At 46.1% G+C, this 26,586-nt stretch overlaps 1 long non-coding RNA gene across 2 annotated transcripts; it reads left to right on the top strand.

The window, feature by feature from the left end:
* Window positions 1-313: 313 nt before the first annotated feature.
* On the top strand, window positions 314-19,439 carry LOC127572838 (uncharacterized). Of its 2 annotated transcripts, XR_007956702.1 has the most exons (4): window positions 314-467; window positions 3,453-3,578; window positions 14,620-14,699; window positions 19,091-19,439. It is a non-coding gene; the product is annotated as an uncharacterized LOC127572838 (long non-coding RNA). The 2 variants fall into 2 exon arrangements; XR_007956701.1 differs by lacking the exon at window positions 14,620-14,699 and having other exon boundaries at window positions 19,002-19,439.
* The last annotated feature ends 7,147 nt before the right edge of the window (window positions 19,440-26,586 follow it).

Genomic DNA, 26,586 nt, shown 5'->3' with positions numbered 1-26,586 from the left:
CCAATGCAACATCTATTTCTCGGTTTGACAGGTTGTGTTCGTCGCCAATATGTAGAAATTAACAGTCTTGTTTAAAGTCAGTTACCAAAAAAGGGATAACAGGAACTTTACTTCCACTGCTGCGGTTTAACGGGTGTGTGTGTGTGTGTGGGGGGGGGGGGGGGGGGGGCTAAATGGCAGCCTTGCCCTCCTGATCCAAGGCCAAGTGTCAACCTGTTGCAGTCCAGCTTTAAGACAGCCAGCATAGGGAGGTGTGTGAGAGGCGGCTGCCTGACGTCTACAGTGATCAGTGGAAAGGAGGCAGCCACGAGAACTGGGCAGGAAGCCAAAGAAGCAAAGAGAGACTGTATTTAGAAAATTCAGCTGCTCGGGAAAAAGGGTGTTGAAAACCAAGTTGTAACAGCAGCAAGGCAGAATGTGGTAGAGGCATCCATGGGCATCCAAAGGAACAAGGCAAGGCCAACAGGGTATGTCATTTCTAGGGATGTTCATTGAGCCTGCAGAATAGAAACATGTTAGGGCTTGTAAGTAACTGTAGAGGGAATGGGATAAAGTACTAGATGAATTAATTGCCCTCCTAAAGCAAATACTTGCAGGTAAATCTACATTTGGGAAATGGGAATCTTTTAAAAGTGAAACAGAGAGGGTTCAGGGCCAACATTTTCCTATTAGAGTGAAAGGTCATAGAGTCATACAGCACAGAAACAGGCCCTTTGGCCCAACTCGTCCATGCTGACTGTGTTGCCCAGTGAGCTGGTCCCATCTGCTCGTGTTTGGTCCAGAGCTCCCTGAACCTCTCCTATTCATGAACTTATCTAGATGGCTTTTAAATGTTGCTAATGTGCCTGCCTCAGTCATGATTTCTGGCAGCTCATTCCAAATACATACCACCATTTGCGAGAAGAAGCTGCCCCTGATGTCCCTTTTAAATCTCTCGCCTCTGACAAACCTATGCCCTCTTGTTTTCAGCTCCCCCTCCCTGGGAAAAAGACTGTGTGCTTCCACCCTGTCGATGCCCCTCATGATCTTGTACACCTTCATCAGGTCACCCCTTAATCTCCTACGTTCCAGGGAATATAGTCTACGCAACCTCTCCTTGTAACTCAGGCCCCCAAGTACAGGCAACATCCTGGTAAATCTTTTCTGCACTCTTTCTAGTTTAGTAATATCTTTCCTGTAACAGGGCGGTCAAATCTGTACACAATAAAGGTAGGGGCAAGTCCAGGGATGAAAACATGGAGGCATATTGGTAGGTATAGAGCACAAAATGGAGGAGGTGCTTCAGGAACACAGAGTGTTAGGTTGCTTAAGAAAAGAAATTAGGAGGTCAAACACAGGTCATGAAATATCCAGACTGGGTTTGAGAGGAAGAATCCAGAGTTGAGGGACCTTTTGAGGCCAAGCCCAATCCCTTAGGACCAGTTTGAGGCCAGTGTACAACCCTGGAAAAAGTTCACCTGCGCTGGTGGACACCAGTCTGTCATTGCAATATGGGCACTGCACTGTGGACGGTTCAGTCATCATAATACAGCCAATGTGCCAGAGGGCATCTGTCTGTCATTGCAATATGGGCACTGCACTGTGGGCATGGGTCTGTCACCACAATACAAGCAGTATAATGATGGAGATGGGTCTGTCACTATATAACACTGGGGTACAGTACTGGTGGGGACGGGTCTGTCGCTGTATAACACCGGGGTACAGTACTAGTGGGGACAGGTCTGTGTCTGTAGAACACCGGGGTACAGTACTAGTGGGGACAGGTCTGTGTCTGTATAACACCAGGGTACAGTACTGGCAAGGACGGGTCTGTCACTGTATAACCCCGGGGTACAGTACTGGTGGGGACGGGTCTGTCACTGTATAACACTGGGGTACAGTACAGGTGGGGATGGGTCTGTCACTGTATAACACGGGTACAGTACCGGTAGGGACAGGTCTGTCACTGTATAACACGGGGGTACAGTACCAGTGTGGACGGGTCTGTCACTGTATAACACCGGGGTACAGTACTGGTGGGGACAGGTCTGTCACTGTATAATACTGGGGTACAGTACTGGTGGGGATGTGTCTGTCACTGTATAACACCGGGGTACGGTACTGGTGGGGACGGTTCTGTTGCTGTATAACACCGGGGTATGGTACTGGTGGGGACGGTTCTGTCGCTGTATAACACCGGGGTACAGTACCGGTGGGGACAGGTCTTTCACTGTATAATACTGGGGTACAGTACTGGTGGGGACGTGTCTGTCACTGTATAACACCGGGGTACGGTACTGGTGGGGACAGTTCTGTTGCTGTATAACACCGGGGTACAGTACTGGTGGGGACGTGTCTGTCGCAGTATAACACCGGGGTATGGTGCTGGTGGGGACGGGTCTGTTGCTGTATAACACCGGGGTACGGTACCAGTGGGGACAGGTCTGTTGTTGTATAACACCAGGGTATGGTACCGGTGGGGACAGGTCTGTCACTGTGTAATACTGGCGTACGGTATTCGTGGGGACGTGTCTGTCACTGTATAACACTGGGGTACAGTACCAGTGTGGACGGGTCTGTCACTGTATAACACTGGGGTACAGTACTGGTGGGGACAGGTCTGTCACTGTATAATACTGGGGTACAGTACTGGTGGGGATGTGTCTGTCACTGTATAACACCGGGGTACGGTACTGGTGGGGACGGTTCTGTTGCTGTATAACACCGGGGTATGGTACTGGTGGGGACGGTTCTGTCGCTGTATAACACCGGGGTACAGTACCGGTGGGGACAGGTCTTTCACTGTATAATACTGGGGTACAGTACTGGTGGGGACGTGTCTGTCACTGTATAACACCGGGGTACGGTACTGGTGGGGACAGTTCTGTTGCTGTATAACACCGGGGTACAGTACTGGTGGGGACGTGTCTGTCGCAGTATAACACCGGGGTATGGTGCTGGTGGGGACGGGTCTGTTGCTGTATAACACCGGGGTACGGTACCAGTGGGGACAGGTCTGTTGTTGTATAACACCAGGGTATGGTACCGGTGGGGACAGGTCTGTCACTGTGTAATACTGGCGTACGGTATTCGTGGGGACGTGTCTGTCACTGTATAACACTGGGGTACAGTACCAGTGTGGACGGGTCTGTCACTGTATAACACGGGTACAGTACTGGTGGGGACAGGTCTGTCACTGTATAACACTAGAATTGTACTTGGGGTGTGGTGATTGGGCTGTATGGGGAAGGGCTTGTGTCCAGCATGATGTAACGGATTATCAAACATGTAGTGAATGGCAGGCCTGGACAGCAGTGAGGAGCTGGCAGTGTGGCCCTGGGGAATTAGTTTTGCACTGTGGAGGCGGTGGTTGGAGAGTGGAGAGGCATCTATGTCTTTGAACAGGATTAAAAATATCAGCATCTGGTTACTGACGGTTAAAACAAAATCTTTTTCTCATGATTTTCCCTCAGGAGTGGTTTGTCATGTGGATCCAGCCTGCCACTGCGTGGACACAGCTGTGGTTAATTTACCGTGAAGGGAAGACAGACTGAGTGGGAACCATTGACTTCCAGAACTTGTTCACCCAGACAGTGCAGGTCAACATTCAAAACTTTCACTACCACCTTACCCTTATGTTTCTCGTCTCTTTTACCTTTACAGACCTTGCAACAGGTCCTAGGCCTTTGTCATCATTCTGAACTGTGACCCCAGGGTGGAGCGTGCATTGCTGGGGTTTAGATTAAGTGGAGAATGTGGCTCTTCCTGCAGAAATGGAAATGAATTATTGGTATTGGTATTGGTTTATTATTGTCACTTGTACCGAGGTACAGTGAAAAACTTATCTTGCAAACCGATCGTACAGGTCAATTCATTACACAGTGCAGTTACATTGTTAGTACAGAGTGCATTGATGTAGTACAGGTAAAATCAATAACAGTACAGAGTAAAGTGTCACAGCTGCAGAGAAAGTGCAGTGCAATAAAGTGCAAGGTCACAACAAGGTAGATCGTGAGGTAATGAGGTCATAGGTCATAGTCCATCTCATTGTACAAGGGAACCGTTCGATAGTCTTATCACAGTGGGGTAGAAGCTGTCCTTAAGTCTGGTGGTACGTGCCCTCAGGCTCCTGTATCTTCTACCCAATGGAAGAGGAGAGAAGAGAGAATGTCCCGGGTGGGTGGGGTCTTTGATTATGCTGGCTGCAAGATCCAAGGCTGAGCAATCTGCTTCAACTCAAAGTCAGGCTGCTTTATGACCTCTGAGAAGACTGCAAAAATCTGGAAAATTTTAACAAGGAGCTTAAGTAAATTACTCATTTACAAAATAGGTTCCTGATTTGTTCAGAATTGCTTCATAATACAATAAAATAAAGATCATAAAAATGTGACTTTCTCACGTTATCCACCCAGTCTGATCCCACTCTCCCCTCACTCCCTGCATCCTCCACATCAGGATGTGGGACTTAGAGGGGAACCTGCAGGTGGTGGTGTTCCCATATTCCTGCTGTCCTTTCCTTCTTGGTAGGAGAGATTGTGAGTTTGGAAAATGTTATCACGCCATTTAAGAACATTATCCACAGTGCACTTCGAAGTATTGTGAGCTGTTTCATTCATTGAGGGATTGTGAATGTAATTGAATGTGAATTCAATCATCAGTGAACATCCCTACTTCTGACCTTATGATGGAAGGAAGGTCATTGAATGCATCTGCAGCAGGTAGTAGGGAACACATGGTACATTGCTGGAGGACTTGAGTACAACAGTAAGGGTATCTTTGGTGAGACAAACCCAATCGTGAAATCAGAAAGCACTCACTATCTCAGTGTCTACGAGAGCAGAATACCACAGGCAGTTGAATGCTGAGCCTTGTAGCCCAATCTTTGTGTTTAACTTCAGTGCTCTGTCTTCAACCTCCAGCATGTTTCAATGGAGCTCAACTTGAGGTGCAGCACCTCACCTTCTGATTGGGCACATTATAGCCTTCCAGTCTCTACGCCGAGTTCAACACATTTCAAATCATGTTTCTGCTCCTTCGTCCTCCAGACCGATCTTCTGCCCACTTGTCCCATGACCAAACCTACGGCCAATCTTTCTCACTCCCCCGTTGCATCATTCAGTCCCTCCTAGTCTGCACCCTATCCTCTGTCCTCCCCACAATCTCACCCCCCACATCCAATTAAGATATAAGATAATTATTTATTAGTCACATGGACATGGAAACATACAGTGAAATGCATCTTTTTGTGTTACTAAGAACGTGCTGGGGGCAGCCTGCAAGTGTCGCCACACTTCCGGCACCAACATGGCGTGCCCACAGTGCCTAACCTGTATGTCTTTGGAACGTGGGAGGAAACTGGAGCACCTGGAGGAAACCCACACAGACACACGGGGAGAATGTACAAACTCCTTACAGATAGCAGTGGGAATTGAACCCGGGTCGCTGGTGCTGTAATAGCGTCACGCTAACTGCTACACTATTGTGCCGTCACTTCTCTTGCTCTGCAGATGAAAACCTGTTTAACTCTTCCCAGTCCTGATGAAAGGTTGTCAGCTCAATCTCTGATCTCTGCTTTGTTTTACTTTGATTGGAACACTGCTTCCTTCTCCTCACTGACTGCAGACAGTGCCCTTGCTGAATTAGTCTTAGTTTAGCAGCAGCTTTTATTGCAGACAGAAGGTTAACATTTTCAACTGCTAGTGCCAGCTGTAGACTGTAAAAGAATCCCATGGGTAGAGGAAATGTTTTTGAAGGTGAACTGTGCGTGAGTTCAGCTCAGGAAGTGTTGATACAATCTCACGTGATGCCACGTTGCTGTGTGATGTGTGTTTTGTAATGACTATTTCTGATATCCTTTGTCGCAGAAGTATATGAGGGACTCCATCAATCACTTTCGGGTGCTGATGGATTTGCTAGTGAGCATGACACCAGGCTCTCTGAGTTGTGGACTGGATGAGACTGGAGTATTCATCACTTTCAGGGACCTAACGTTTTATAGTGTCCCTTTTATTTAAAAAAAGTTTGTATTTAAATACAACTCATACATAGATTCATGGAGTTATCCAGCACAGAAACAGGCCCTTCAGCCCAACTCATCCATGCCAACCAAGATCTCTATCCGTGCTAATCCCATATGCCTGCATTTGGCCATATGCCTCTAAACTTTCCTATCCACGTACCCATAAAAGACTATTGAACGGACCTTTTTTAATAAGATAGACTCCTAACCTCACAATCTACCTCGTCATGGTCTTGCACCTTATTGTCTGCCTGCACTGCACTTTCTCTGTAACTGTAACACTTTATTCTGCATTCTGTTATTGTTTTCCCTTGTACTATCTTGATGTAGTGATGTGATAAAGTGATCTGTATGGATGGCATGGAAAACAAAGTTTTTCACTGTACCTTTTCACAGTGAAAAGATGTATTTCACTGTGTGTTTTGATGTAGATGTGACTAATAAACGTATCTTATCTTACCTCAGTACATGTGACAATAATAAACGAATTACTTGTCCAAGTGCCTTTTAAACGTTGTAATTGTACCTGCCTCAACCACTTCATCTGGCAGCTTGTTCCAAGTACTCACCACCCTCTGTATGACGAAGTTGCCCCTCAGGTTCCTATTAAATCTCTCCCCTCTCACCTTAAACCTATGCCCTCTAGTTCTTGATTCCCCAACCCTGGGAAAAAGACTGTCACTATTTTATAACCCTCTATAAGGTCACCCCTGATCCTCTTTTACTCAAGGGAAAACAGACCCAGCAAAGGGACCCTACAAAGTATAGGCACATAAACTCCCTTCTCCCTCAGCAAAGATGCACTACAATCTTTGCACCATTCTGTATTTATTCTTGTATTTAGTAATACCATGTACACTGTTTACTCTGAGCTTCACGTGAGCAAGGGATTTCATTGCACCCCGGTGTATCTGACAATAAACTCATCGAACGTAATCTAATCTGCAAGGTCACTTGGGATGAAGGAGGAATTGTTCCACTCATTCTGTGGGTTCTGAAGTGACTGATGAGGCCAATGTGGGGCCCACAGACTCTGTCGTAGGTGGGGGTGGTAGAGGTGATTGATGGGGGCAGGCAGGTGTGTAGCTTGGGAGGTAGTCTGCTCCTTTAGATGTTTTCACTGAGCTTCTGTGTGCTCCAGACAAAGAGACGAGGTTCTCAAAGCCATCCCGGATGCTCCTTCTTTGAGCAGTCATGAGCCAGAGGTTCCCAGGAGTCAGTGGGAATGTTGCGTTTCTTCAAGGAGGTCTTGAGCACCTAGAACAGTACGGTGCAGGAAGGCCCTTTGGCCCATCATGTCTGTGCTGACTATGATGAGAAATTAAACTAATCCCATCTGCCTGCACATGATCCACACTCAGCGTTTCAGGAACAGCTTCTTCCCCTCCGCCGTCAGATTTCTGGATGGTCCATGAACCCATAAACACTACCTCCTTATTCCTTTTCTTTTGCACTATTTATTTATTTTGTAGTTTATAAGTAATTTTATGTCTTTGCATTGTATTGCTACCGCAAAACAACAAATTTTATGATTTATGTCAGTGATAATCAACCTGATTCTGATATGATCCACATCCCTCCATTCCCTGCCTGTTCATGTACCTGTCTAAATGCCTCTCAAATGTCGCTATTGTACCTGCTTCCATCACTACCCCTGGCAGCACACTCCATGGACCCACCACTCTCTGTGTAAAAACTGTCCCCGCACATCTCCTTTAAACTTTCTCCCTCCCACTTTAAACCTATGCTCTCTAGTCTTTGACATTTCCACCTTGGGGAAGGAGACTCTGACCATCTACCCTATCTATGCCTTTCATAATTTTATAAACCTCAATCAGGTCTCCCCTCGGCCTCCAACGCTCCAGAGAAAACAACCCAAGTTTGTCCAACCTCTCCTTATAACTCATACCCTCTAATCCAAGCAACATCTTGGTGAACAAATTGAATTCAAGGTACTTTGAAGCAATACAAAAAGAAAGCTACACACAAGGGGAACTTTGGGCATTTAGGCCAAGGAAGATAATGGGTTAGATACAGAGTAAAACCCTGGTCCAACACTGGCAGGGCAGGGGGTGCACAGGCTGGTTGACTGCAGACTTCTTTCTCTGACTAGTTGCAGTGCAGTGTGCAGACCGGGGCTGGAGAGATACTGTGGTTTTCCGTCTTCTTTTGCTGCTGGAACTGAGAAGAGGAAGAGAGTTTTCAAGCCTGTGTCTGAGTGTCCCTGGAGAAGGAGCACACCATGTCTGGAATTTCACTTAAAGCCTTCTACTCCACAGGGAAAGGAGTGCATCCTGGCTGAAGAAGGCATAGAGGTTTATAAGATTCTGAGAGGCATAGATAGAGTAGACAGCCGGTACCTCTTTCCCAGGGTTGAAATGTCTAATACGAAAGGGCATGCATTTAAGTTGAGGGGGGTAAGTTCAAAGATGTGCGGGGCAATCTTTTTACACAGTGAGTGGTGGGTGCCTGGATTACGCTGCCAGGGATGGTGGTGGAGGCAGATATGATAAGAGGCTCTTAGATGGCACATGAATGTGCAGAGAATGGAGGGATATGTGCATTGTGTAGGCAGAAGGCATTCGTTTAGTTAGGCAGTTAATTACTAGTTTAATTAGTTTGCACGACATGGTGGGCCGAAGGGCCTGTTCCTGTGCTGTACTGTTCTCCCTCACCCTCTGCTCGCTCCTTTGAGCCTCCTTTCCCACCACCTCACCTCCCCAAGCCCACTAACCCACTGCCCTCCTTTAATCCCATGCCTGCTCCTAGCTCCAACCCCTGCAGTGTCTTTACTAAAGCATTCTGAGGCAACAGTTTAAGTTTCTCTTTCTGGCTTTTAATAAAATTATTTTGAACAATAAATTAAAATAAAATACAACAATAAGAGGCTGTGGTTATAAATATTCAGAACAGCTTAGACGCAGAGTAACGCTTCCTCTGCACCTTTACATCAAACTCTCCTACCAGGAGAAAATGCTGTCAGCCACATCACTGTCCCGTCCCTATTTACCCAAAGCTGCTCTTTGGTGGCTGACCTGACATGTGATTGGTTGAGAAAGGCTCACATTGTTGCTGAAAGGAATGTGATGACATAATAGTAAAACCGAATAAGTAAATTAGACTGTACAACCCAAGGAAATAAACAAGGAGAAAACAGAAAACGAGAGTAAACAAGATAATCCTGTAAACAGAAGACACCGGAGACGGCAGATGCTTGAATCTGCATCAATACATAAGGAGCTGGAGGAACTCAGCAGGTCAGGCAGCATCTGTGGGGGGAATGGACAGTCGACGTTTCGGGTCGAGACCCTCCATCTGGACTGGTTCTTCTCCCTCACATCCTGCAGGCTTGGACCCCGACACTATCACTGGATCCCGCTCTCTTCCTCGGCCATCGATCACGTCACTACTCCCCACCCTCCCCTGATCTTGTGTGCTACCCTCAACCCCTCACCCTCCTCTTACTCCTTTGAGCCCCCTTCCCACCACCTCACTTCCCCAAGCCCTCTAATCCACTGCCCTCCTCCGATCCCACGCTGGACCCCAGCTCCAACCCCTGCCTTGTCTTTACCAAGATGTCCAGGTGAAGGGTCTCGACCCAAAACATCGACTGCCCATTTCCCTTCCACAGATGCTGCCTGACCCGCTGAGTTCCTCCAGCAACTTGTTCTTTAATCCTGCAAACAATCTATAAGTGCTTTGACACGTGTCTACAAGGGGAGCGGCAGAGACAGACAACATTATAACTGGAAATATAAAAGGGCAGAGATATTGTATACAACATCGGTAAAGAGGAGATATTAGAGAAACTAATAGAACTAAGAGCAGAGGGATATTCACAGGAAAAACACAATCTGGCTAATTCCCACTGAACCAGTTGTCAGCACACTGACAGCAGGTGTCTAACAGCTGTCAGGTAGCAGTTACACTGCAGGACTGGCTATCAGTGCACTGTTAAAGGCTGCCATTGTGGCTGGCCCAAGGGCAGGGGCTTAGCCAGGAGCAGGGGCAGGAGAGTAGCCAGGAGTAGGAGTTGGGCAGGAAGCAGGGTAGGGGTAGAGGTAGGGGTGTAGTTAGGAGTGGGGCAGAGGCAGGAATAGGAGGGCAGCAGGAGGCAGGGATGTACAGCACATTCAGACCTTTTGCCCATCTACACCAATCCCATTTGCCTTCATTGGGACCGTGTCCTTCTACGACTTGCCTATTTAAGTGTCTGTCTAAATGCTTCTTAAATGTAGTGATTGTCTCTGATTCACCACCTCCTCTGGCAGCACGTTCCAGATATCAACCCCTCTCTGTGTAAAAACTTTCCCCCCAGATCCCCTTTAAACCTCCTTCCTCTCACCTTATACCTACGCCGGGCCTGCTGAGTTCCTCCAGCATCATCTAGATTCCAGCATCTGCAGTCCTTTGTTCCTTTCAACCTGTGCCCTCTTGTTTTTGACAACCCCTACCACTGGAAATAGATTCACCATCTACCCTATCTATGCCTCTCATAATCTTATCTACCTCTCAGGACATCCCTCTGCCTCCTTCGCTCCAGAAAAAACAAGCCCAGCCTGTCTAATCTCTCCCCGTAACTCATCCTCCAGTCCCGGCAACATCCTGGTGAATCTCCTCTGCACTCTCTCCAGCACAACCACATCCTTTTTATAGTTTGGCAACCAGAGCTGCACACAAGTGCAGTCGAACCTGTGTTGCCACTTTCAGGGAACTATGGATTTGAACCCCAGATCTCTCTGTTCAATATACCTTAGCACCCTACCACTTACTGTACATGTCCTACTCCTATTCGATATCCAAAACCTCACACTTGCCAGGATTTAAGTTCCATCTTCCAACTCTTCACCCAACCTTCCAACTGATCGATATTTGCTGTAGCCTTAGACCACCTTCCTCACTATCCACAACACCATCAACCCAATGCAGGACACGGCAGCCCACTTGGCTGGCACCCATCCACCACAACAAAACATTCACTCCCTCCACCACTGGCACACAGTGGCTGCAGTGTACATCATCTAGAAAACATACTGCAGTTATTCACCCAGGCTACTCCGACAGCATTTCCCAAACTCGTCACCTCTCCCACCCAGAAGGAGAATGGCAGCAGGTGCAGGCTAACACCACCACCTGCAGGTTCCCCTCCAAGTCACACAACATCCTGTTTAGGTAATATATCATTGTTACTGGGTCTAAGTTCTGGAAGTCCCTCCCCAACAGCACTTTGAGAGCACCTTCACTGTATATATGAATGATCTGAATGAAGTGTAGGTGGTCTGATTAGTACATTTGCAGATGACACAAACATTGGTGGAGCTGTGGACAGTGAGAGAGGTTGTCAAAGGATACAGCAGGATTTAGATCAGTTGGAAATGTGGGCAGAGAAATGGCAGATGGAGTTTAATGTGGGCAAATATGAGGTTAAATGCAAGAGGATACAGTGAATTGCAGGACCCTTAGGAGCATTGATGTACAGAGGGATCTTAGGGTGCAAGTCCATAGATCTCTGAAAGGGGCAACACAGGTAGATAGACTGAACCTCAAATAACGATGAGTTGGAGTACAGGAAGGGGACAGAGAGCCTAGTGGAATGGCGCCATGTCAACAACCTTTCCTCAACGTCAGCCTGCCTGATATAAGTTTATAAAGTGATGAGAGGCATAGATAGAGTAGACAATCAGAGTCTTTTACCCAGGGTGGAAATCTCAAATACCAGAGGGCATAGCTTTAAGGTGAGAGGGGGAAAGTTCAAAGGAGATTTGCAAGGCAAATGTTTACACAGAGGGTGTTAGGCATCTGGAACTTGCTGCCAGGGGAAATGGTGGAATCAGATGTGATAGCAACATTTAAAAGTTACTTAGATAGGCATCAGTTCAGGCAGGAAATGGAGGGATATGTGCAGGCAGATGGGATTAGTTAGACTGGAATCATGGTCGGCACAGACATGATGGGCTGAAGGGCCTGTTCCTGCGCTGTACTGTTCTATGGACTGTACTGGTTGAAGATGAAAGCTCACCCCATCTTTTTAAGGGCAATTAGGGACTAGCAAAAAGTACTGGCCTAGTTGGCGATGCCCAAATCCCAAGAAATTATTGGACAATATTACATTTCCACTTTGACAGTAAGGATGGGCAAGTAGTGTTGTATGAAAAGTACAGACTGATTGTTTATAAGGATATGAGTGTTCTCAAACATATGCCTTCCTAATTGCTGGCATGTTACGTTAGGCTTTATTGTATCTTGGTAGCAACAAGAACCCCTTGCACTTACCCTCGGGAATGAAGATGCCTTGCTTCCACTCTGGCTTTATGGGTTCTGAGGAAGTTGATGAGGCCAATGTGGGAACTGCAGAGTCTTCTACAGTTGGGCAGGAGATGTCCGGTGGGTGGCAGGTGGTCTGCTCCTGTTTATGCAGAGCTTCCGCGGATTCCTGGTGGTTGGAAGAGGTTCCCAATACTCTCCCAAATACTCCTTTGAGTGGTCATGGGCCAGGGATTCAGTGGGGATGTTGCATTTCTTCAAAGGAGGCTTTGAGCATGTCCTTGAATCAGTTCCTCTGAGGATTGGGAGCATTGTAGAACTCAGTAAAGGAAGACCAAGGAATTTATAAAGAAAGGTAAGGTGGACTATGAGAATAAACTGTCTTGAAGTAGAAAAACAAACTGTCAGAGCTTCTGTAGGTAGGTAAAAAGGGAAAGACTAACAGGAAAATGGCACTGAGGTGGAGGATCAGACATGGCCATGATGAATAGTGGCAGCCCCAAGGGCCCTGAACAGCACACTTTTATGACTCTGGGTGAGGCACAGGTAAAATATCTTGATATAAGAAAATAAGTAGAAGCAGGAGTAGGCCATTTGGTCCCTTGTGCTTACTCTGTCTGGCTGATTGTTTACCTCAGTGCCACTTCCTGAACTAACCTCATATTCTTTAGTTTCATAAAAATCTATCAATATCTGTCAGATATAGTCAGTGACCGAGCCTGCACAGTGCTCCTGGGGAGAGAAGTCTAAAAGTGGAGAAACTTCTCATCTCAGTCCTGAATGACTGACCCTTATTTGGAGACTGTGATGCCTGTTTTTAGACACCCCAGTCAGGGGAAACACCATCATTGCATTTACCCTGTCAAGCCCTGTAAGAATTTTGTACGTTGCAATGAGATCATCTCTCATTCTCCTAAACTCAAGGCAACATAGGCCTCATCTGCTTAATCTCTCCTCAGAGACATAAAAATAGCTGCTGCAATTCCAGGTTGCTTCTCGCTGTTGTTTCCCTTAACCATTCCTGCCTTCAGCTGTAAAGGAGTGAGAGCAGATAGGGAAATGCAGCCTGCCTTGAAACCCCATCGAGCACCATAACTCTATCATTGGGTTCCTGCACAGGAACAAGTGTCGGCACCTAATTTAAACCTCAACCTCAGGACTGATAGGTTCAGATATTAAAGTCTGAATTTAGCAATCAGACTTCTGACTGATAAGCATAGAGGGTCTCAGATGGAGGGTCCAAGTGCTCTGGTGACCTGGTGTAAGGATGATGTGATCTGTGCAGATAGGAGAGGTTACCTCAGCCCAACTCTTATGTTCTCCCTCAGGGTTTAAGGCACCCATATAATTTACCCGACTACATATAAGCGAGTGGATTACAATGTTGTGTCAGTAATAAAAATACCATCTATATTCCAGGAACAGAGGGAAGCAGGGGTGAGTCACAGAGCAATACAGCATGGATACAGGCCCTTCGGCCCAACTAGTCCATGCTGACCACGGTGCCTACCTAGCTAGTCGCAATTTCCTACGTTCAGCCCATATCCCTCCAAGCCCCACCCCTCCATGTACCTATCCAAGTGCTTCTTAAATGTACTGTTGTACCTGTCTCACCCACTTCCTCTGGCAGCCCGTTCCATATACTCACCACCCTCTGCGTGAAAAAGTTGCCCCTCGGGTCACTTTTAAATCTTTCCCCTCTCGCCCTAAACCTGTGCCTCCTAGTTTTGGACTCCCCTACCCTGGGGAAAAGACTGTTACCGTCCACCTTATCTATGCCTCTTAAAATTTTAAACACTTCTATAAGGTCGTCCTTAAGACTGCAGAAGGATTCGAAGAAAGAGAATGAAACCTGAGGTGCTGCTGTATCAGAGGTCGTCAGTGAGCACAGGATGGTGGATAAACAGGTCGTCAGTGAGCACAGGGCCATGGATGAACAGCAAGCTGTAGGGACCACCATCAAGGCTGAGCCAGTGACATCTGAGGGTGCCTTCCGAAGCCTGTAGGTTACAGGAGCAATGGAAGGGGTCGGCTGCTCCATATGGTAGAGATAGGGTAGGACGCAATGTAATGAAAGTCAAAAAAACTGCAGACACTGGAAATCTAAAATAAAAACAAAAACCACTGTAAAAACAGCATCAGTGGAAAGAGAAACAGTTAATGTTTCAGGTCTGAGGGTCTTCATCAGAATTGAGTCTAGATAGCAGAGACAATCAATGAGCTTGTCCCTAATTATCTAAATTCTTGTACCATATTAACAGTGATCCTTAGTTCTTACCTTTGTAATGATTGATGCACATGGATTATTAAATATAGTAACAGTGATTGGGCTAACCTAGTTTTTTTTGACTTGCCAGACAAGCATTCAGCACAGCAGATGGAGGAGAATTTCAGTGACTTGATATAATAATAGCAGAGGACTGTGGATGCTGGAAATGTGAGTAAAAACAGTTATGGAAATAACTAGTAGTTCAGGCACCAAACCACAAGACTATAAGATATAGGAGCAGAGTCAGGCCATTTGGCCCATCAAGTCTGCTCCAGCATTCAATCATGGCTGATTCTTTTTAAAACCCCATTCTCCTGCCTTCTCCCTGTAACCCTCAACATCCTTACCAATCAAAAACCTAACAATCTCTGCTTAAATACCCCAATGAGGGTTTAACCTAGGCTGGCGGGGGATGAGAACCAGAGTGTGAGGTCAGATGATGGAGCAGTTGGTGTTAGGGTACATGCATTATGCAGAGAGACTGTGAGGAAGGATAGACAGTGGATAGGGCATAAACAGTCAGTTGGATGGGTTGAAATGTCTACTTTAGGGGGAGAAGTGACAAACTCAGATCATGGATCAGTACATTGAATTATGATGTTGTGGCTATTATAGAGACTTGGCTGTTGCAAGGGCAGGAGAGGCCGTTTGATGTTCCAGGGTTTAGATGTTTCAAAAGGGAGAGGGAAGGAGGTAAAAGTGGGGGGGGGGGGGGCGCGAAGGTGGAGAGGCATTGCTAATCAGAGATAATAGCATATAATAGCACAGCTGCAGAGAGGGAGGACGTCCTGGAGGGATTGTCTGCTGAGTCAGTGTGGGTGGAAGTCAGAAACAGGAAGGGAGCGATCACTCTATTGGGAGTATTCTACAGACCCCCCAATAGCCACCGGGACACGGAGGAGCAGATCGGGAGGCAGATTTTGGAAAGTGCAAAAATAACAGGGTTGTTGTCATGGGAGACTTTAACTTCCCTAATATTGATTGGCACCTCCTTAGTGCAAAAGGTTTATATGGGACAGAATTTGTTAGGCGTGTCCAGGAAGGATTCCTGACACAGTATGTGGACAGGCCGACTAGAGGAGAGGCCATTCTGGACCTGGTACTAGGCAATGAGCCTGATCAGGTGACAGACCTCTCAGTGGGCGGGCATTTCGGAGATAGCGACCACAACTCCCTGATCTCTAGCATAGCCATGGACATGGACAGGACAGGATTAGACGATATGGGACGGTTTGTAATTGGGGGAGGGCTAATTACGATGGTTTCAGGCAAGATCTTGGGAACGTAAGTTGGGAACAGATGTTCTTAGAGAAATGCACAGAATAAATGTGGGGACTGTCTAGGGAACATTTGCATGGGGTTCTGGATAGGCCTGTCCCACTGAGACAGGGAAAGGATGGTAGGGTAAAAGGACAAGAGAGGTGAAATATTTAGTCAAGAGGAAGAAGGAAGCATACTTAAGCTTTAGGAAGCAAAATTCAGACAGGGCTCTTAAGAATTATAAGGTAGCCGGGAAGGAGCTTAAGAAGGGACTTAGGAGAGCTAGAAGGGGACATGAGAAGGCCTTGGTGAGTAGAATTAAGGAAAACCTCAAGGCATTCCACATGTACATGAGCAACAGGAGGATGAATAGAGTGAGGGTAGGACCGCTCAGGGATAAAGGGGGAAACATGTGACTGGGGGCGGTGGAGGTAGGGGACATCCTTAATGAATACTTTGCTTCAGTGTTCAGTAGGGAGAGGGACTTTGCTGAATGTGAGAGCGTAAGACAGGCTAATGTGCTGGAGCATGTTGAGGTTAAGAAAGAGGCAGTGTTGGAGCTTCTGAAAAACACTAGGATAGATAAGTCCCCGGGACCAGATGGGATATACCCCAGGTTACTATGGGAGGTGAGGGAAGACATTGCTGGGGCATTGACGATGATATTTGCATCCTCCCTGGCCACAGGAGTGGTACCAGAGGATTGGAGCATGGCAAATGTTGTTCTGCTGTTCAAGAAAGGTAATAGGGATAATCCTGGGAATTATAAACCAGTGAGTCTTAGTCAGTGGTGGTCAAGCTATTGGAGAGGATTCTTCAGGACAGGGTTTACAAGCATTTGGAGAAGCATAGTCTTATTAGGGATGGTCAGCATGGCTTTGTGAGGGGCAGGTCTTGCCTCATGAGCCTAATTTTTTGAGGAGCTGACAAAACAAATTGATGAAGGTAGAGCAGTGGATGTGGTGTATATGGACTTTAGTAAGGCGTTTGACAAGGTTCCCCATGGTAGGCTCATCCAGAAAGTCATGAGGTATGGGATCCATAGAGACTTGGTTGTATGGCTTCCGAAGTGGTTTGCCCACAGAAGGCAGAAGGTGGTAGTAGATGGAGCGTATTCTGCCTGGAGGTCAATGATGAGTGGTGTTCCGCAGGGATCTGTTCTGGGACCCCTGCTCTTTGTGATTTTTATAAATGACTTGGATGAGGAAATGGGGGATGGTTTAGTAAGTTTGCGGATGACATGAAGAATGGAGGAGTTGTGGATAGTGTGGAAGGTTGTCGTAAATTACAACGGGATATAGACAGGATGCATAGTTGGCCGGAGAAGTGGCAGATAAGAGTTCAATCCGGAAAAGTGATACACTTTGGAAGAACAAACATGAAGGTGGAGTAGAAGGTTAATGGCAGGATTCTTTGCAGTGTGAAGGAACAGAGGGATCTTGGGGTCCAAGTCCAGAGACTCCTCAGTTGATAGGGTGATTAAGAAGATGTATGTTGTGCTCGCCTTCATTAGTCGGGGGATTGAGTTCAAGAGCCTTGAGGTAATGTTGTAGGTCTATAAAACTCTGTTTAGACTACAGTTAGAGTATTGTGTTCAGCTATGGTCAACTCATTATAGGAAGGATGTGGAAGCTTTAGAGAGGGTGCAGAGGAGATTTACCAGGATGCCACCTGGATTACAGAATGTGTTTGATGAGGAAAGGTTGAGTGAGTTGTATAAGATTATGAGGGGCATAGATAGAGTGGACAGCCAGCACCTTTTCCCCAGGGCAGCAATAGTCAATACCAGAGGACATCCATTTAAGGTTCGAGGAGAAAAGTTCAGGGGAGATGTCAGAAGTAGGTTCTTTACACAGAGAGTGGTGGGTCCCTGGAACACACTGCCGGGGGTGGTTGTAGAGGCTGATACAATAGGGGCATTTAAAAGTCTCCTAGATAGGCACAGAAGTATGAAAAATGGAGGGTTATGGAGAGAAGGGTTAGATTGATCATGGAGTAGGTGTTCATATGGTTTGGCACAACATCGTGGGCCATACTGCGCTGTACTGTTCTATGTTGAATGACTTGGCCTCCACAGCCCTCTGTGGCAACAAATTCCACAGATTCACCACTCTCTGGCTATGAAATTCTTCCTCATCTCAGTTTTAAAGGGAGATCCCTTTATTCTGAGGCTGTGCCCTCAGGTCCTAGACTCTCCTACGAATGGAAAAATCCTCTCCATGTCCACTCTGTCCAGGCCTTTCAGTATCTGCTAGGTTTCAACGAGATCCCCCTTCATCCTTCTGAACTCCATTGACTACAGGCCCAGAGACATCAAATGCTCCTCATATGTTGTTTCATTCCTGGGATCATTCTCCAGGGCCAGCACATCTTTCCTTAGATATGGAGCTGAAAATTGCTCACAATATTCCAAATCTGGTCTGACCAATGCCTTATAAAGCATCAGCAGTACGTCCTTGCTTTTATATCCTGGTCCTCTTGAAACAAATGCTAACATTGCATTTGCCTTCTTTACTACCAACTCAACCTGCAAGTTAACCTTTAGGGAATCCTAAACTAGGACTCCTAAGTCCCTTTGCACCTCAGATTTCTGAATTCCCTCCCCATTTAAAAGACAGTCTATGCCTTTATTCTTCCTATCAAAGTGCATAACCCCACACTTCCCTTCGCTGTATTCCATCTGTCACTTCTTTGGCCACTCTCCCAACCTGTCCCAGTCCTTCTGCAGACTCCCTGTCTCTGCAACACCACCTGTCCCTCCACCTAGGAGGAACCAAGGAGAGAGGAGCAGTTTCAGGTCAATGACCTTTCATCACAACAGATGAACAGCAGCTCCTCTTGCAGTAAAGATTAGAAGAAATAAGAAGTGAAAGAAATGCTCCTGTGATAGCACTGAATTAGAGCAACTAAACTGACAGCGTAGACAGTGATCTTGCACAGCATGTGTGTTCTATATACCTAAACATAGACAAGGTGCAGGGTCTTTGGGGAAATAAGACCCAGTTCTACTGAAGCTTGAGGAAGCAACCAAATGAGATGATTTCCATGCTGTATTACTCTATGACTCTTACTTTGTGATTGTCATCGTAAAGGAATCCATGGTTTTTGACTTAAACAGCCTGTCAAAGCCAAAAGTATGTCATATATTGCATTGTTTTATTATCATTGAGTTGACACGAAGTATTAGACTCTTTTCATTTTGTATTTCAGCTGGAGATAGGGATGTATGACCCAGCATAACACCTTCACATAAAAACATAAAGAACGTTACTCACTTTGCTCTGATTTTCGGTGTGCAGGCATGAGCCCAATGAATCACTGAATTATAGAACACTGCGGCAAACTGGAAGGCTATTCAGCCCCTTTAGTCCATGCCAGCAGTGCCATCAGTCCCACTGTCGAGGACATCTACAAGAGGCGATGTCTCAGGAAGGCAACATCCATCCTCAGGGACCCCCACCATCCGGGCCGTGCCCTCTTCTTGATGCTGCCATCAGGCAGGAGGTACAGGAGCCTGAAGACCCACACTGCAAGGTTCAACAACAGCTTCTTCCCCAATGCAATCAGGTTCTTGAATCCACCCGAAAAACCCCAACTCTACCTCGGACTGTATTTCCCTCAATTTGCATTAATGCCGTTATGTTTCATTTATTTGTGGCGTAAGTTATGTAGAATTTATGAATATTTTATGTTTATGTGATTCATGTTTGTCATGTGTGTAACGTACTGTGCTGCTGCTAATTTTCATGGCATTTATACCCTGGGTATGTATGCCCACGACAATAAACTTGAACTTACCAAATCCTCATCAGAATTTAAGCTTTTACATTTTGAGAAGCAGAGTACTTTTTAAATGGGAACGGAACAAATGGTATTCATAAGGAGACAGAAGATTGCAGGTGGAGGAAAATGGAGCAACACACCATCTGCTGGAGGAACTCAGCGGGTTGAGCAGCGTCTGTGCATCAGGACAGGGAGTGTAGATAGCTAGTGTTATGAGGTGAGAGCGAGGGGTGAGACAGGGGCTGGTAGGTGACAGGTGGAACCTGGTGAGGGAGGGTTGATGGGATGGAGCCAGGTGCGGGAGGGGGAGTTCAGACAAAGGCTGGTGGGTGACAGGGTGGAACCAGATAAGGGAACAAAAAACCTGAGACCATCTGCAGTCTGGTGGGAGTGGGAAAAGAACACGGGGGAGTGGAAAACTTCAGTCTTCATACTATTGTGGTGTTCGCTGCCCAAGTGGAACAAGGTGTGGTTCTTGTAGAACATTCCAAGGCAGTGGCTATCCTTGTGCACAAATCAACGAAAACTATTGCTCAGACACACCAAGTAGGTAGGAAGGTGTATATAACAAAATCCCCTACATATCCAACACACTTGGATCTGAAGGAAATAACAAGAGTTGCTTACAGCTGATGATAGAGTAGAGGGTGATTGGATCCTCACTGGCCTTCTGTAGTTTTATATACACACCTGCCCACTCATTACTGTTTCTTCTAGATTTTCTGCAGCTTCACCAGGAACAATGCCAAGGAACATGGAAATTATGAGTCTCTCTGGCAACAATCCACTGGCAAGCTCTAACGTCAGCAGCTAGGAATATGTCCTGTCACACAAATACTTCACATCCCTGAAACTGTCCAACTGATGCCAGGCATCAATGACCTGCCTCACCCTTCAATGAGACAGTTAACACATACCAATGTGACACTGAGCAACTGACCACAACAGGCGATATATAAACGAGAGAGAGAGAGAGAGAGACAGAGTGACACAGACAGAGACAGTGAGAGACAGAGAGAGAGACAGACAGACAGTGTGACAGAGAGAGGGAGACTGAGACAAGATAGAGTATGTGTGAGAGAGAGAGAGAAAGAGAGAGAAAGAGAAGAAAACTGGGAGAAGCAAGCTGATATAGGGAGACAGAGGGCGCCCCATGTCCTAAAAGTAAAAAAAAATGCTCTTGTTCCATGTGAAATTGGAAGTGGAAGATGGATGGGAGTTGTGTTCTGCCAGGATGCTCCTCACTTCGCTCTGCGTTTTAATTTTCAGGACATGACCTCAATAAATTGCTGAATTATAGGACATATGGGAAGCCATTCAACCCAATGAATGTGTGCCAGTAATGCAATCAGTCGCCAATTAAATCCCATATGTCTGTGATATCGTTTTGTCCTTCAAGAAATTATGCTGTTACTCTGTCAGAAGCAGAGTATTGTTTTAAATGGTGAGAGATTGAAAGGTGTTCAGATAGCCTGGGTGTTACTAAAAGTTAACCTGCAGATTTAGCAAGCAAGAGGGTCTTTATTGCAAGAGGGTTTGAGTACAAGACTTAAGACTTCTCACCACAATTATTGCAAGGGATATTGAATGTAAAAGATGGGAGCTTATATTTCAGTTATGTCCAACATTGGTAAGGTTGCACCAGCAGTATTGTGTGCAAGTCTGGTCTTCCTACCGAAGGAAGGATAAACTTGTGATAGACTGTGGCAAAGGTTTAACAGATTGGTTGCTGGTTGGGTTCATCCCGTGAAGAGAGACAAAACAGATTGGATCCCCAGTCTCTTGAGTTTAGAAGAATGAGAGGCAATCTCACCGAAACGTACAAAATTCATACAGAGCTTGACAGGGTAAATGTAGAGCTTCCCTGGCTGAGGTGAACCTGTCCAAATTTCTTTTGAATGTTGTTATTGTAACCATCTCTACCACTTCCTCTGACAGCTCATTCCATATACACCACCCTCTGTCTGAAAAAAACTGCTCCTCAGATCCACTTCAAATCTTTCCCCTCTCAACTTAAACCTATGCCCACTCGTTTTAGACTCCCCTACTCTGAGAAAAAGTCTCTGACCATCTGCCTTATCTATGCCCCTCATGATTTTATAACTCTCTATAAGTTCACCCATCAGCTACCTTCGCTCCAAGGAAAACAGTCTCAGCCCATCCAGTCTCTCCTTATAACTCAAGCCCTCCAGGCCCAGCAACATCCTTGGGATATTTTCTGCACCCCCTCCAGCCTAATGACATCCTTCCTACACTACGATGACCAGAAATGCACACAATACTCCAAGTGCAGTTTCACCAACGTCTTGTACAGCTGTAACATGACATCCCAATTCTTGTACTCAATGCCCTGTCTGATGAAGGCAAGCATATCATATGCCTTCTTTACCACCTTGTCAACCTGTGTCACCACTTTCAGGAAACTATGTACTTGTAACTCTAGGTCTCTCGCTTCTACAACACTCCCAGGGCCCTGTCAATCACTGTACGTTCTGCCCTGGTTTGACTTCCCATGGCTAGCTTGTCTGACTTTGCCTCATAAGATGACCCACTCATTCCTGGTATTAGCCTAGTAAACCTTCTCTGAACTGCTGCCAATACATTAACATCCTTCTTTAAATAAGGAGACCAACACCGTACACGTAATCCAGATGTGGTCTCACAAATGCCCTGTATAACTGAAACACAACCTAACTGCTTTTGAATTCAATTCCCCTCACAATGAACAAAACATTATGGTAGTTTTCTTAATTGCTGTACCTGTATGTTATAGAGTCACAGAATCATACAGCATTGAAAAAGGCCCTTTGGCCCAACTCGTCCATGCCAACTGTGTTGCCCAGCGAGCTAGTCCCATCTGCCCGCGTTTGGCCCTTAGCCCTCTAAACTTCTCCTATCCATGGACTTATCTAGATGGCTTTTAAATGCTGCTAATGTGCCTGCCTCAACCACTATTTCTAACAGGTCATTCCAAACATGCACCACCCTTTGCGTGACAAAGCTGCCCCTGATGTCCCTTTTAAATCTCTTGCCTCTGATCTTAAACCTATGTCCTCCTGTTTTGAGCACCCCCTCCCTGGGAAAAAGACTACGTGCCTTCACCCTGTCTATGCCTCTCATGATCTTGCATACCTCTCTCAGGTTACCCATTAGTCTTTTGTAAATCATACACCAGGACACCCAGATCTCTCTGCATCTCAGAGCTCTGCAATATCTCACCATTAAGAGAATATGCTTTTCCTACATTGTACTGTAGTTGCCAGATCTTTGCCCACTCATTGAACATATCTCTATTCCTCTGTAGCCTATTTTTATCCCCTTCACAACATTTCCTACCCATCTTGTGTCATCAGCAATTTAGCAATCATACCTTCGGTGCCTTCATCGTAGTCATGGTTGTTACCATATCTGGCCCAGCACATAGACGCAATCATAAGGAACGTGCACCAATATCTTTACTTTCTTAGGAGGTAAAGGAAGTTTGGCTTGTCATCAAACACTCTAACAAACTTCTACAGAGGTACCATTGAAAGTATCCTGACTGGTTGCATCACGGTCTGGGACGGCAATTCAAATGCGCAGGAACATAAGAAGCTGCAGAGAGTAGTGGACTCAGCCCAATACATCACGGGCACATCCCTCCCCACCATCGGGAGTATCTACAGGAGGCGCTGCCTCAAGAAGGCAGCATCCATCATCAAAGATCCCCACCATCCGGGCCGTGCCATCTTCTCGCAGCTCCCATCGGGCAGGAGGTACAGAAGCCTGAAGTCCCACACCACCAGGTTCAGGAACAGCTACTTCCCTTCAACCATTCGGTTCTTGAACCAACCGGCACAACCCTAATCACTACCTCAGTATATCAACACTCTGACCACTTTGCACTAAAATAGACTTAGAACATAGATTAGTACAGCACAGAACAGGCCCTTTGGCCCACAATGTTGTGCCGACATAGCTATTCCCTCCTACCTAGAGAATGCCCATATCCCTCCATTTTCCTCTCATTCACGTGCTCATCCAAGCCCCTCTTATAAGCCCCCAATGAATTTGCCTCCACCACCCTATCAGGCAATGCATTCTAGGCATCCGCCACTCTCTCAGTAAGAAACATACCCCTCACGTCTGTCCTGAACCTGCCCCCTCTCACCTTAAATGCATGCCCTCTGGTATTGGATCTCTCAATAATGGGAAAAAGATATTGCTTGTCCACCCTATCTATGTCTCTCATAATTTTATACACTTCCAACAGATCACCCCTCAGCCTCCACTGCTCCAGGGCCCAAGTTTGTCCAGCCTCTCCTGATAGCACGTGCCCTCTAATCCAGGCAGCATCCTAGTAAATCTCCTCTGCGCCCTCTCTAAAGCCTTGACATCCTTCCTATAGTGAAGTGACAAGAATTGCACGCAAATGCGGCCTAACCAGAATTCTATGGAGACGCATCATAACTTCTTGACTCCTATACTCAATACCCCAATTAATAAATGCAAGCATTCCATAAGCCGCCTTAACCACCCTGTCTACCTGTGTAGCCACTTTCAATGAGCCATGGACTTACACCCCAAGGTCCCTCTGCTCTTCAACACTGTTAAGGGTCTTGCCCTTAAGAGTGTACTGCCTCCTGACATTAGTCCCACCAAGGTGCAACACCTCACATTTATCCGGGTTAAACTCCATCTGCCATTTCTCTGCCCACATCTGCAGCTGATCTATATCACACTGTATCCATCACCAGTCTTCTACACTATTCACAACTATAACAATCTTGGTATCGTCTGCAAACTTACTAACCCATCCATCAACATACTCACCCAGGTCATTGATGTACATCACAAACAGCAGAGGTCCCAGCACAGATCCCTGCGGAACACCACTACTCACAGACCTCCAGCCCGAATAAGTTCCTTCAACAACCATCATTTGTCTTCCACAGGCAAGCTGGTTCTGGATCCACACAGCCAATTCTCCACTGACCCCATGCATCGGAACTTTCTTGATTAACCGATTATGTGGGACTTTGTCAAATGCCTTGCTGAAGTCCATATAGATGACATCCATAGCTCTACCTTCATCAATCTCTCTCGTCACCCTGTCAAAAAAACTCAACCAGGTTAGTAAGACACGACTTGCCCCGCACAAAGCCATGCTGGCTTTCCCTAATCAAGCCATTGGATTCTAGATGCTCGTATATCCTATCTCTAAGAATTTTCTCCAGCAATTTCCCTGCAACTGACGTGAGACTCACCAGTCTATAGTTCCCCGGATTTTCCCTTGTTCCTTTCTTAAATAGAGGAACAACATTAGCCACTCGCCAGTCAACCGGGACCTCACCTGCAGTCAAAAAGGACACAAAGATACTGGTCAAGGCCCCAGCAATTTCCTCTCTTGCCTCCCTCAGTAACCTGGGCTATAATCCCATTGGGCTCCGGGGACTTATCCACCTTAATACTGTTTAGGAGCTCTAACACTACCTCCTCTTTGCCCTTGTTATTTTTTTGTTCTGTGTATATTTTCTTGTAAAAATTGTGCAGAATTTATGGTTAATTTATGTTTTTTGTGAATGCTGCTTATCTGATGCAATGTGCCTGTGATGCTGCTGCAAGTAAGTTTTTCATTGCACCTGTGCACACATGGAATTGTGCACATGGCAATAACCTCGACTTTGACTTTAAACTGTGAATAATTGAGGCCCTGGAATGATCGCTGTAACCCACCACTCGTTAGACCTTGTCAAGCAGAAAAAAGACCCACTTATATCCACTCTCTGTTCCCTGTCAGCCAACCAATTTACTTTCCACATCAATGTTCCCACCTACACGATGAGCTTTTATTTTCTGCAATGATATTTGATCAAATCCCTCTGGAAATCTGAGTAAATCCATTAGTTCCCCTTTATTCATGGCACTTCTTCAAAGAATGCCAATAAATTGGTCAAACAATGATTTCCTCTTCAATAAACCATGTTGACTTTGCGTGATTACCCTACTATAAGCTAATTAAGGGAATCAAAAGACATGGGTTAGTGCAGGAAAGTGGTGCTGAGGTTAAGGTTCAGCCAGGATCTTGTTGAATGGCATGGCAGGGCTGGTGGTTCTCCCTAGCTCCGTGTTCTTAGCCTGAACACTACCTCAGAATGTATTTCTTTTTCTCTCTCTTGCACTGGTGTCGCTATGTTTGTTTTGTTGTCAGTTATGTATAATTTAAGTTTATGTTAACTTATGTTTGTAATGTACTGTGCTGCTGCTACAAAACACTAATTTTCATGGTATTTGTGCCCTGTGTATGCCTAGGACAAACATGAACTTGAACTCTTAAGTAATGAAAGCTACTCCTAAATACCTGCGCACCAGCCTGTCAGGCAGCGCACTGTATATCCTACCCACGTTACGGAAATCATTTCTTCATTGTCTCTGGCCACCTGAAATGGTTCTCACTTTATTACTCTAATCAAACCCTCCACGATTATAAACATCCCTTCAACCTTTGCCTGCTCTGAGGAGAACACACTCAGCTTCTCCACTCAATCTCAGAGCAACAAATCGAGTAAATCTCCACTGTATTCACTCCAAGGCCTCCATGGTGGAACTTTGACCTGAAAGTGTTTCTCTCCACGGAAGCTGCCTAACTTGCTGATCATTTCTGGCATTCTGTGATTTTGTTTCAGATCTCCAGCATCTGAAGTGTTTGATTTTCATTCACTGACCAGAACTGGACTCAGGGTTTGAAGTGTGCCTGCCCAGAACTATACCGAGATTGAAGAAACATCTGAGTAGAGATGAAACAGGAAAGTGGCGTTGAGACCCAATGATCTGACCACCCATGGAGGAACAGATACTTGGGGCTGTACAGATTACTCCTGCTCATCAAACAATCTGCTGGAGGAACTCAGCAGGTCGAGCAGCATCTGTGGGGGGGAAAGGAATTGTCGACATTTCGGGTTGAGGCCCTGCGTCAGGACATCAGGTACTGATGCAAGGTTTTGACCCCAACGTCAACAATTCTTTTCCCCCC

The sequence above is a fragment of the Pristis pectinata genome, chromosome 7 (genome assembly GCF_009764475.1).
Source record: "Pristis pectinata isolate sPriPec2 chromosome 7, sPriPec2.1.pri, whole genome shotgun sequence".
Lineage (NCBI taxonomy): Eukaryota > Metazoa > Chordata > Chondrichthyes > Rhinopristiformes > Pristidae > Pristis > Pristis pectinata.
The sequence above is the reverse complement of the archived record's forward strand: the minus strand, read 5'-3'. Positions and strand labels throughout refer to the sequence as shown.